Genomic DNA, 12,276 nt, shown 5'->3' on the forward strand with positions numbered 1-12,276 from the left:
AAGTTACAAATAGGTCAGTTGAAACCCCTTTGAATACTACTATGATCACAGCAAAATCTATTTAGCTTAAGGAAAGGAATCTTTTATGATATCAACTGGCATGGTGACCGGTCAGCATGGTCAACAGGAAATTGACCAGTCAGAAATTCAGTGTCAAACGCAGCAGGAGTTGAACTTCATGAAGGAATCACAGGCAAGATGGGAAAGACACTGGAGATACCATGGCATTAAACATAGAAGACTCCTCCCTGATTCATCTTCATACTGGTAAGCTAACAAATGGTGCTTGCTTGAATTTCAATCCCTTTAGTTCTTTATTGCTTCCACTGAACTCAAATAAAACTAAATAATAGGAATGGAATATATCCATGACTATTAATATAGTGCTCAAGTAGCACTAACTACGTCAGGTTTTACCCTAAAGAGGGAGAAATGGGCAGGCTTCCCTTCCTTGAGGATGCCAATGGACCGGGAGTTTGCAGGACTATGAGAGCCACATAACTCAATATGAAACACAGCAGAGGTGAGGGACAGAAAATATTCTCATCCTGAATCATACTCAGACCATGAGCTGGTCTTGTAAATACAGTGGAAGGAAATGTAGCCCATTAGAAACTGAGAAATATTAAGAAACAATTTAATATACCTGTAAATAAATTAACAAAATAAGCTTGGTTCCATCATTTTCTGGCTCATGTTCCATGGATCATTTTATAGTGACTGTTTATCTGTGTTTATTTATTTTATTCATAAACAATATGAACATGTATGCCTGGGACCAGGGTCTAACTCAGCACAAGTTTGGTTGCTGCTCCTGACTGTAGTTGGCAGGCTTGATGTGCAATGGTTTTGATTTAAATCAATGGTTATAGATAAAGGAAGTAAAACACTCAGCATCTGACACTTTTATTACACAAATAGTTGGGATACTAATTGACATGAGATGAAGTTTCAGCCTTGGAAACTAGTGTTTCATATATACAGAATATGTAGAAAACTAGTTTTCATGTATACTGTATAGATAGACAACTAGTTTCCAAGCCTGGAACTCCATCTCATATCGATTAGTATCTGAACTATTTGTGTAATAAACTCACAGAAACATGCATAAATAACCATAGCTGAAGCTGATTTGTGAGGTAAGGTGTCAGTTTTAAATTCTAGTGCAATACAGTTTCTTTCTTTGTCATATAATTGTGATTTTTATGCACTATCAATTATTTTGATAGTTCATTTAAGCCTGTTTCTCCAGCTGCATAAGTCTTATGTAAACGGTGAGATATATAGTTAACTTATATTTGACTGTGTTACAATAACATTATTGCATTTCAAGAAATATTAAGCATTCACCTAGTATTTCTTTCATATTGGTTAGACTTGGAGTGAAGAATGTGTACTGGGAACAACATTAGATGTAATTCAAAATCAAATAATAACCTGGTAAGCTACAAGCATGTGAAACAATAGAAGCAACACGCAGTAAAGAGAGCCAAACTATCTCACAGCCATTGAGTTAGATCTTTGTTCACTCTTTCATGCCACATCCAATAATGAATGGTGGTAGGCAATTAAATTGTCAACAGGAGAAGGTGATTTATCTTTTAAGAGGATGAAAGTAACTAATGAATGCAAATGCAAGGCTGAAACATTTACAACTATTTTCAGGTAGGCAGACAATAATATTAATTGGATTATCCATCTCAGCCTCCTTTTGAAATCTCTACCATAACAGAAACTGTATCAGCCAATATGAATTCTTCTGTGGAATCTAGAAATAGTTTCAAGTACTGGGTACTACAAAGGCTATGGGACTAGTTAGCTTTCCAAGTGTTTTAGTATAGCCACAGCATTGGCTCTACTGATCCCTCAAGTAACAATTCACCTGAAATCTTAACTTTGATTTTTGTTCTTTCCACAGATGCCGCCTGAATGGCTGAGTTTTTCTCACATTTTCTGTTCATACCAGACATGATGATTGAAAATATTCAAAGGTCATGTTGAAGGACGTCGACAAGTACTATTACATAACTGGCCTTAAACATTCCTTCACTCGGTCACAATTTCCTGTCATGGCTAAGATTCCTTGTTAGGTTCTAGAAGTATTTGAAGAGTAAATTTCCAGAAAGAGAAAGCCAAGACCAGAATATCTGCCGCTTCTTAATTTCCTCAGCGCTGCATGGTTATTGATTATGTGTCCTGTTAAGTCCTGAGAAGTGGTATCTGAATAGAAGTGACTGAGAAGATATATTCCTTTCCACCATCACTTACACGGTATAGTTATGCTGGGAGACAGATGATCAATAACACCTGATCATTGCTTCCACAACATACAAAAAAAATGTTGTTTCCATGTGGCATACAGTGCTGTCCCTCGATTTATTAAACCCCCTCCCATAATAAAATGATACATAATGATGATCTCTACTGCCAAATGATGCAGTGAATGATTTTTTACAACCTGAGCACAGTGAAATCTTTTCACAGGATACGTCTCATGCTGGTCTGGCTCCAGCTACGTAATTGCAAGGACATTGGATGGTATATTTTGAAATCCTCACAGACGTGGTATACATGCCATTATTTGTATAGTTAACAGTTACAATAACATTACTATTTAGAAATCATGTTATTATTCAATTGTCTTTTTAAAATATTAATAAATTTTGAACAGGCTTTCTAAGATGCTTAATTTGTTCCAATCAGTCACTGTTATATGCTTATCAATAGTAAAACGATGAATACATGCAAATAAGCAACAGGATTCAACCTTTTTCCAGAGATTATCAATGACAATTTGCATTCAAAATTACCTTAGCAAGCAAGAGAATTTTAGAAGATTATTGCCAATGAGATTATTCACCCCTGTAGAGAGTGCATCCTCTTGCTTACAAGTGAGCAGAATAATTATATGTACTCTGATGTTCATTACAATTTTTATTGATATCTGGAACAGAGACCTGGCCTTTTGGCTTCTCAGGACCACTCCACTATTTTTTTAACCCATGGTTGGTTGTGCCTCATATAGTTATTTGTCTTATTCCTTGAGATTTGTGAACAGTTTTGGGCCCCTCATCTTAGAAAAGATGTGCTGGCATTGGAGAGGGTCACAAGGATGATTCCAGGAATGAAAGGGTTATCATATGAGGATTGTTTGATGGCTCTGGGTCTGTACTCGCTGGAATTCAGAAGGATGACGGGGGAATCTTATTGAAACCTTTCGGATGTTGAAAAGCATAAACAGAGTAGACGTGGAAAGGATGTTTCCCATGATGGGAGAGTCTAGGACAAGAGGGCACAGCCTCAGGATAGAGGGGTGCCCACTCAAAACAGAGATGTGGAGAAGTTTCTTGAGCCAGAGTGTGGTGAATTTGTGGAATTTGTTGCCATATGCAGCTGCGGAGGCCAGGTTGTTGGGTGTATTTAAGGCAGAGATTGATAGGTTCTTGATTGGACATGACATCAAAGGTTACGGGGTGAAGGCCGGTAACTGGGGTTGAGGAGGAGATAGAAAAAAAGGATCAGCCATGATTAAATGGCAGAGCAGACTCGATGGGCCAGATGGCCTAATTCTGCTCCTATGTTTTATAGTCTTATGGTCTTATTCTATATTCCTTACTACCTGATAAACATCAAATCATCACACTCTTAAGAAGTACCATTATCCCAGTATCAATAATTTTTCAGGGTAGCATGTTCTAGATTTTCACATGACAACGTGGATGAACTGTTTGCTGATCAGACATTAATGATATGTTTCTAGTTTAAAAATTATAACTCTTTGATTTGGATTCCCTTATTAGAGGAAATAAGTTCTTTATGTTCACCATAGTGAGACTTCATATTTTTAAACACCTACATTAAATCATCCCTCAACCAAAAGAATAAAATAGAATCTTTTACAATTACAAGGTTTATGTCTGGTAAATCTGCAATGAAAGCTAGGATATCTTCCTCAATTTTTATGTCAGAAGTGATTTCAATAACCTTGTGGTTTGACAGGATTCTATATACCTGTAAAATCATACTTATATCTCTGCAGGTGTGAGCATGTATGTCTACCACTGTTCGAGTTTAGAGATACAGTATATGTGCATGGCTCAGTAGGTTGGTAATGCGAAGATTAAAATAAAGTAATTAAACCAGGTCAATGAAAATGACAAAAAGTGTTAGTTGTTTAAATAAATAATCTTTGTACAATACTCAGAATAAGGGGAGCAAATATAACTAACTCAAAGTGAAAATTCAACTTGTAGAGAAGGATAGACATTATTGAGACGTGACAGTAAGACATTCAGGACTTGAGCCTAATCATATCTTTACAGAAAGGATGACAAAAATGTTAACAGTAAATGAGTACCCTTAGTGATTAAAATAGACTTAACTAATTTGCGGAGACTTTCTAACAGGGGTTCCCAACCTTTTTTATGCCATGGAACCTTACCATTAACTGAGGGTTCTCCGGACCCTCTGTTGAGAACCCCTGCTTTATGGGTAGAATTATGAAACAGAAAATAACTTAAGATTGCAGTAGGTTGTGGAATCTCCTGTGATTTGGTGCAACATATAAATGCTGAGATTAACTTAACCTGTAGTAAAGGCAAAGAAATCTTGATATGGATTTTAATTAATATATACATTGAGAGGAAGAAAGTACTTCCTACTAGAAAGATAATTGTGCTCAGGTTAATTTTCTGTATCAATACATCCTGCAGCCAAAAGGAGCAGAACATAATAGATCTGATGATAATTAATGAGGCAAATTTTGTTGACCACCTACTGATGTGTGATTATTTATCTGACAATAATCATAAAGGAATTTTTCTTGGCATCATAAAATTTGTTATGCCACTCAATCTGGGAGTGTACTTCCTGTTGGTCAAGCAATCCATCAGTCCAGTTTCCCAATTTTACATACTGATTTGAAAATTATTCCCTCTCAGGGACTTACTTATTTCTCTTTTGAAAAAAAACATGATTTATTCTATATTTATCATTCTGCAATCAAGAAATTGCAGTTCTGAGTTTAAAAAGATCTTCCTTCATGAATCTCCTTTACACAATGACCACTTTATTTGGTACATCTGTACAAACATCTAATCAGCCAATCATGTGGCGGCATCTCAATGCATAAAAGCACGCAGACATGGTCAAAAGATTCAGTTGTTTCTCAGCCAAAACATCAGAATGGGGAAGAAATGTGATCTAAGTGACTTTAACTGTGAAATAATTTTTGGTGCCAGATGGGGTGATTTGAGTACGTCAGAAATGGCTGATCTCCTGGGATTTTCAGACACAACAATCTCAAGAGCTTATAGAGAATAGTGTGAGGAAAAAAAATCCAGTGAGCAGCAGTTCTGTGGGTGAAAATGCCTAGCTAATAGGAGAGGTCAGAGGAGATCAGCCAGACTAGTCCAAGCTGACAGGAAGGTGACAGTTACTCAAATAACCAGGTGTTACAACAGTGGTGTGCAGAAGAGCACCTCTGAATGCACAACATGCTGAACCTGGAAGTGGATAGGCTACAGCAGCAGAAGACCAAGAAAATACAATCAGTGGCTAATTTATTAGATCGAGGAAGTGTATATATGTAGCTCCTGACTGTAAATCTGTAGGTCTTAGTCCAATAGTTTTGTCCACCTCTATCAAAACTCCCATGAACCTCCTTTACTCAGAAAAACAACTATAGCTTCTTCAGTCTGAATGATTGCTGAAATCTCTCATCCCTGAAAAAGCATTAGCAAATCATTTCTGTGCCTTATCTCAGACCTTCTCACCCTTCCTGATACTGGATAATCAAAACAGAATATTGTACATCAGTTGGTGAGATCAACAACAAGCTTATTGTTACTCATTGCGTATTGGAAGAAGTTTGACCTCAGCTTCTGGAGTTGCATCACTGCAGTTAAAAGTAGAATTCCACAAGTGTCCATTAGTGATTCACGGCTCATCCACAGAGTATGGACAGCTACTCAAACTGGCAGGACGTGACTTGTAGAAACCCACAGGCATTTGTGCTGAGGCCACAGCTCCTTAGTTGTGTATCTATAAATTACTGAAGTGAAGCACGGCATACTTAAGGAATAAAAAAAATCAGCAATGCATGTAGTGCAGACTTAAGAATTCTGTCACAAAGAACATTACTTACTTAAGCAGATAGTAAAGAGATGCAACTTGATCTCACTATGTTCAGATGCAAGCTCGTCACCATTGTGTACTTGCTAAGTGATGAGCAGTAAGAAAGAACAACGAAACTCCACATGCTGTGCATAGCTCATGAAAGTATTATAGATAGGCACAAGAAATTATTTTGAAAAAGTTAATCGTATTCTAGCCTTTCAATGTTCATGACTGGAATATAAGGTGTCATACAGCTACTTAAAGTGCCTTAAGTTTCAATCATGAAGATACAAAGGCTACAGTAGGATAGCACCCTAGCACTGGGAGAATTTATGGGACCAGAATTATTGGTATTGCAGGGATTATGGAATAAATTTATCAGAATAATAACTGGATTTTTAAGGTAATTTTAAATGAGATCATACATCCCAGAGTCATATTCACTGGAACTTGAAGGTTTCAAGATATTAAATAAAATAGATAAAATTAAACTTAGGTACATTATTAGTTGCAGCGTTTTGAGTTAGTTGGGGTGCAAGTAGACTTGCAAGCTACATCTGTATGTTAATCTATCTATGCCTAAAAAGGTAATTATCTGGGACACAAGAGTCTCTTAATTTCTAAAGACACAAGAGGCTGCAGATATTGGAGCAAAGGGTTTGTTTCTCAATCTTCATTTCTACATCCCTCCCTAAATCTTCTGCGTGTATTTCCCATCCCTCTGGGTCTTATCGCTGGTCAGCGTCTTAGAATTCCAGGCACCTCTCTCCCCGCCTCCCGCTTATCTCTGAAGTTCTTCAGATCTCATCCTCCACCTTTCTCTTTCTTCAGTTTTCTCACTGTCTTTCTTTCCCCATTCTGCATGAATTCTGGCTCACTTCTCTTCCCAAGTGAGGCTCAACGCTTGTTTTACATTCGCTCCGATGGCCGGATGAAAAGACGGTGTTGCGCGCCATGCATATAGGAGCTTTAAGTCACACAGATATTAATGGTTTAAACAAATGGGGAAAACTGCGGCAAATTGATTTCACTGTGTACTGCTGTCAGATCACCCGCTTTCTAAATGGTGGACAGTAAGAAGCAGCAGATATCTAAAAAGCCACAGGGAATCACCCGAAATCAGGATGTGATTTGTAACGCTGGCAATTGTAACAGATTGGGCAGATGGAACATTGCAAAGAGAGCAGTGGAAATAGATCCCGGAAAACATTAAACGAACAAACAAAGCGAGTAATCGGTGGTGAAAGGGAGATTCAAATAAACAGATAAGTAGAAACATTGTGGGAAATAATGGTAAAATAGAAGCTCAGAGACGCAGGGGAAAGGTGGAAAGTTGTAAGGAGCAGAAGACCAATTGAAGGAATATAAAATCGAAAAGAGGTTCTGTTCATAAATCCGGTCATAACCGCAGCCCCCCCCCCCCCCCGCTTTCAATCCAGATCTTGGGAAAGCGGACGAACGCATCTCAGAAACAGCTCCAAGGAGCTGAAGGAAAATGCATTCTGGTGTTAAACATCACCATTTTTATTTGGGGAAAACCGATAGAATCTAACGAGGATACATGCATACAGTGAGAACAATATAAAAACTTTCAATTCAGACACTGCCGCAGAAAATAAACTTAAGTAACTTTATCGAGTCAGACATACATGAAAAGGTTGGCTTTCAACTCGGCTCTTCCACCCGCTCATTCCCGCAACCCTGTCTAAGCAGTTTTCAAGCTCAGTTTAGTAGCAGCCACCGTCGCAATATTTCCACTTTATAACAGGAGAGATGTTCTTAATTGGTTCTGGAATATTCTTCTCGCTTTAATCAAGACCCAATGCATTCACAGCGAGGTACAATCAATTTATTTAAGCATCCATGATATCTGGAGAAAGCCAAACTGGCGTCGTAATATAATTCAAGGTATTGGTGTCATAAGAGTTCCTGTTTTAGCAATTCTCTTTTCCTTTATTTCTTTCTCTCAGCTCACCTGGGCGTCAGATCTCAACTTACCTGCCTATTTTGCTCCAAGCAAATATTTCCAACACCTGATAAACCAGCAGAAGCAGATATATGGATCCATCCCCGCAAACACAGAGTCACATGCAGACATTCACACACAGATCGCAGTGGATAATTATATAACCATTAACAACACATATACCAAAGTATACGCGCAGGCATAACTAACATAGCAGTACACTCAACCTCATGTACTAACCGGCGCATAATTATACACAAACAAACGCAGACACACACACTTATTATTCATGTGCCCTCATCAACAGAATTTAATTTGCATGTGCACAGGTGTACATGTAAACAAATACGTACACACACACGCGTGTAAAAGTTACTGTAAACATCGGAGTGCCACTTTCTGCTAGCTCCCCCTCCCCTCGCCTTCGCGATGAAAGGTGAGGCGGACAACACACACACCTGATACCGTATCCTGTAACCAAAACAACTGGAGGATGCTGAGGGTTAAATACCAAATTCTGTTTTCTTTTACATATTATTTCTTACAGAAAATCAACGTCGAAATATTTCGTGCGAGGTGCGTGTCCAAGTCAAAACAAGTTTGTTTAAAACAAAGCTTTGAGAAACTTTTTCAACTTACCACCAAACTGGGTAACTTGCCATGACTTGCTTCATGTTCAGTAAAACCAGGTAATATCCAAACAGCTGCATTTCCATAACTAGTCAGCGAATTAAACCTTATTCTTTCAATATAGGTTCTTTGCAATAGAGCTAATGTTTTCCTGTATTTCCTTTTCCTCAGCGTTCAGTAAATGCCATTCAAAACGTCAAAAAAAAAAGGCTAGAATCGCAGGGATCAACAAAGTACTGGATACAACAATAGAGACTAAATTATACCAGAGAAAAATATTAACCCAAAAAAGGAGAGTTGACGGGTGTCCAATCAGGAACCATTGCCACAGGGAAAAGGGTGACTGTACAGTCAGGAACTGTCAATCAGGAAAAAGCTCACCACCAGGCGATTAACTGCAAAGAAATATTTTAACACTTATTGCAGCTTCTGTGTAGCTACAGCAGCTTGAAATATGTATTAGAATTAAACTGCAAACGTTGATGGAATGGCAAAAGGTGCTGAGCTTAGATATAGTGTGTGTGTGTGTGGTGTGTGTGTGTGTGTGTGTGTGTGTGTGTGTATGTGTGTATGTGTGTGTGTGTGTGTGTGTGTGTGTGTTTGTGTAAGAGAAGGAGAGACAGAGAGATTATATGTGTTTATGTGAAAGAATCCGAGGGATTGTGTGTGCATTTGCGACTGTGTGTATAGGTGTGTAAGTTGGCTAGGTAGGAGGGTATAGGATCAATGGACAAGACAGTGTGTGTATGCAAGCCTGAGTATGAGTGATTGGGGGAAACTTAGCTCCCTAGGCTTTCTACTCAAGTCATCCTGTAGGAGTAGCTCTTGGGAATTAGTGTAATACTAAACCGTTTGAAGTTTTGTAATATTGATAAAAGTATCTTCCCTAATTTCCAGAAGCTTGAAGTGACGAGCTATTAGCCCACTATTGGATGCAAACAATGAGTATGAACAGAATAATCTTCCAAAGAAATGGATTCAGAGTAAGGAAAATAAGATCAGCGAACTGAGGTCTATTTCCTTAAAGTATTACTTTTTGTTTAAGCCATCTTTTAATCATTTAAATTCATACTTATTTCCATTATTAATTTCTCCATCTTAATTACGGGACTGCCTACCAGTCTCTAATGTTGTAACACATTCATTTGTTTGGAATAAAACTGTAGTGCTTCTGCTGGTGGGAGGTAGCAAATACAACTTAAGTCCACATGGACAGCTCCCAGTATAAAAATGAACAAAGGGGAAAGTAAGGTTGTCATTAAATATTTATATCAAATACAAAAGAGGTTAATCTTCCCAGATTCTACTTCTATTCATCCATAGAAGGGCAGTAGATACCACATAAAGTGAATGACATAATATTGGCAATGGACTCGAAACATTAACCGTAGCTCCCTCCACAGATGCTGCCTCCTAAATGGCTGAGTGTTTCCAGCATTTCATGTTTTTTTTATTTAAGGTATTGATGTTGTTGTTCTGAGGATCCTATAGTTCCTACACGGGAATGAAAGCATTCCCCTTAGTCAACTTCTCTGCAACTGGCAAACTAATACATGGGGGATGTCAGGGAAATACTTAATTGTTCAAGTTGTATGGTCTGCAAAATATTCCTGAAACTGGGATGGATGTGGATTCCATAGTGTGTTTCCTTTGCACATTCAGATGATTAAGTGCAGAATGGCTGATTGGTAGTTCTTCAAGGAGCCGGCAGAGATGCCATGGAAGTGCTCAGTGCAGTAGGATTGGTTGGTTTAAGATTCACAATTTCTCAATTCAAATGATCTGACTAATGAATTACTATGTAGACCACAATAATATCACATTTATCTTGCGTACCTAATAATCCAGAGGTCATATGTGTGAACACATAGGACAAACAGCTCCAAAGGAATAAGAAATGTGATATGTGTTGACGGTCAGAAGTGAGTGCATCTGATTTCTTGTTCTGGCCCTGGATGTGCCATTGACTCCGAGCACATTTGAATACTTACTCAACCCTGGGGTAAAATATGCATCTGTTCCCTCTTTCTGGAGTTTAGAAGAACGAGGGGGGATCTAATTGAAACCTATCAAATATTGAAAGGCCTAGGCAGAATGGACGTGGAGATGGATGTTTCCAACAATGAGGCCGTCTAGTAACAGAGGGCACAGCCTCAGAATATAATAATATTCCTTTAGAACAGAGATGAGCAGGATAGTTTGTTAGCCAGAGGCTGGTGAATATGTGGAAATCCTTGCCAAAGATGGCTGTGGAGGCCAAGTAATTGGGTATCTTTAAAGTGGAGGTTAATAGGTCCTTGGTTAGTTGGGGTATCAAAGGTTATGAGGAGAAGGCAGGAGAATCAGAAGAGTAAGATAAATAAATCAGTCATGATGGAACAGCAGGGCATATTTGATGGGCTAAATGGCCTAGTCTTTTCCTACGTCTTATGGTCTAATCATAGCTGGTGCATCTCCTGTTGCTCTATTCTCTGTGGCTCTTGGACTTCATTTAAAAAGTAAAATCAAATAAGTGTCTGATTTCCTTTTATTTTATGTATATTTTAATTAATTTGCAGCAATTTTGTGTGCTCTGAAATACACTTACTTTCTTTCTAATTGTTCATTTTAATGATTTTCTCAACTGTTTTAAAATACCACTGCTAACCAGAGACATTTAGAAACAATCTCCGGCTGACTGGTGGAATGAGCTGTGAAAAGGCCATCGGAGCAGGCTATGGATATGGCCTAGCTACCCAGCTCCGGCTTGCTGTGCTTCATGAAAGGGCCGCAGCAGAGATGCTCAGATTATGTTTGGAGCCATCTGGCTGCTGGCTGCAAAACATAGAGCAGTCACGGCCTGCTATGAGCATCAATAACCCAGTGTGAATTGGGGTCATCACAATCTTACTTGGGGTCATCATAATCTCACAATTATTATGGTCACTATTGTCTAGATGTTCCCTTTTTTTTGACTGCTAGTCCATTTTCCTCTTTTGAATTGAATAGAAAAATCCCTCCTTGTTGTTTCTTTTTAATATGCAGTCAGTGGCTACTTTATTAGATTTACCTGTGCACCTGCTCTTCAATGCAAATATCTAATCAGCCAATCATGTGGCAGTAGCTCAATGCATAGGCGCATACAGGCATGGTCAAAAGCTCAGTTGTTGTTGAGACCAAACATCAGAATGTGGAAGAAATGGGATCTGAGTGATTTTGACCACACTGGCCTTGTTAATGAGAGAGGATAGAAAAGAATGGCCAGACTAGTTTTAAGCTGACAGGAAGGGAATAGTAATTCAAATAACCATGTGGTACAACAGTGGTGTGCAGAAGAGCATTTCTGAATGCACAACACATTGAACCCTGAAGTGGATGGGCTACAGTAGCAGAAAACCATGAACATACACCCAGTGGCCACTTTATTAGGTACAGGCTATACCTAATAAGGTGGCCACTGAATGTATGTTAGAATGTGGTCCTGTGTACTTTTGTAGGAATTCTGTTGTCTTACTACTCTTCATCTGACTGTTCTGTGCAATTACTATGAGAGCAGTTGAACCTCCTCAACACTACACTCCCCA

The 12,276-nt window shown here is 38.5% G+C and overlaps 1 protein-coding gene across 1 annotated transcript in view; it reads right to left on the reverse strand.

The window, feature by feature from the left end:
* Positions 1-8,195, reverse strand: part of wnt3a (wingless-type MMTV integration site family, member 3A) — an 81,311-nt gene extending 73,116 nt beyond the window's left edge. Inside the window, exon 1 of the mRNA XM_063040396.1 lies at positions 8,116-8,195. The gene's annotated coding sequence lies outside the window, so the exon portion shown is untranslated. The remainder of the gene's footprint in view (positions 1-8,115) is intronic.
* Between the last annotated feature and the right edge of the window lie 4,081 nt (positions 8,196-12,276).

Source organism: Mobula hypostoma, chromosome 1 (assembly GCF_963921235.1).
Source record: "Mobula hypostoma chromosome 1, sMobHyp1.1, whole genome shotgun sequence".
NCBI lineage: Eukaryota > Metazoa > Chordata > Chondrichthyes > Myliobatiformes > Myliobatidae > Mobula > Mobula hypostoma.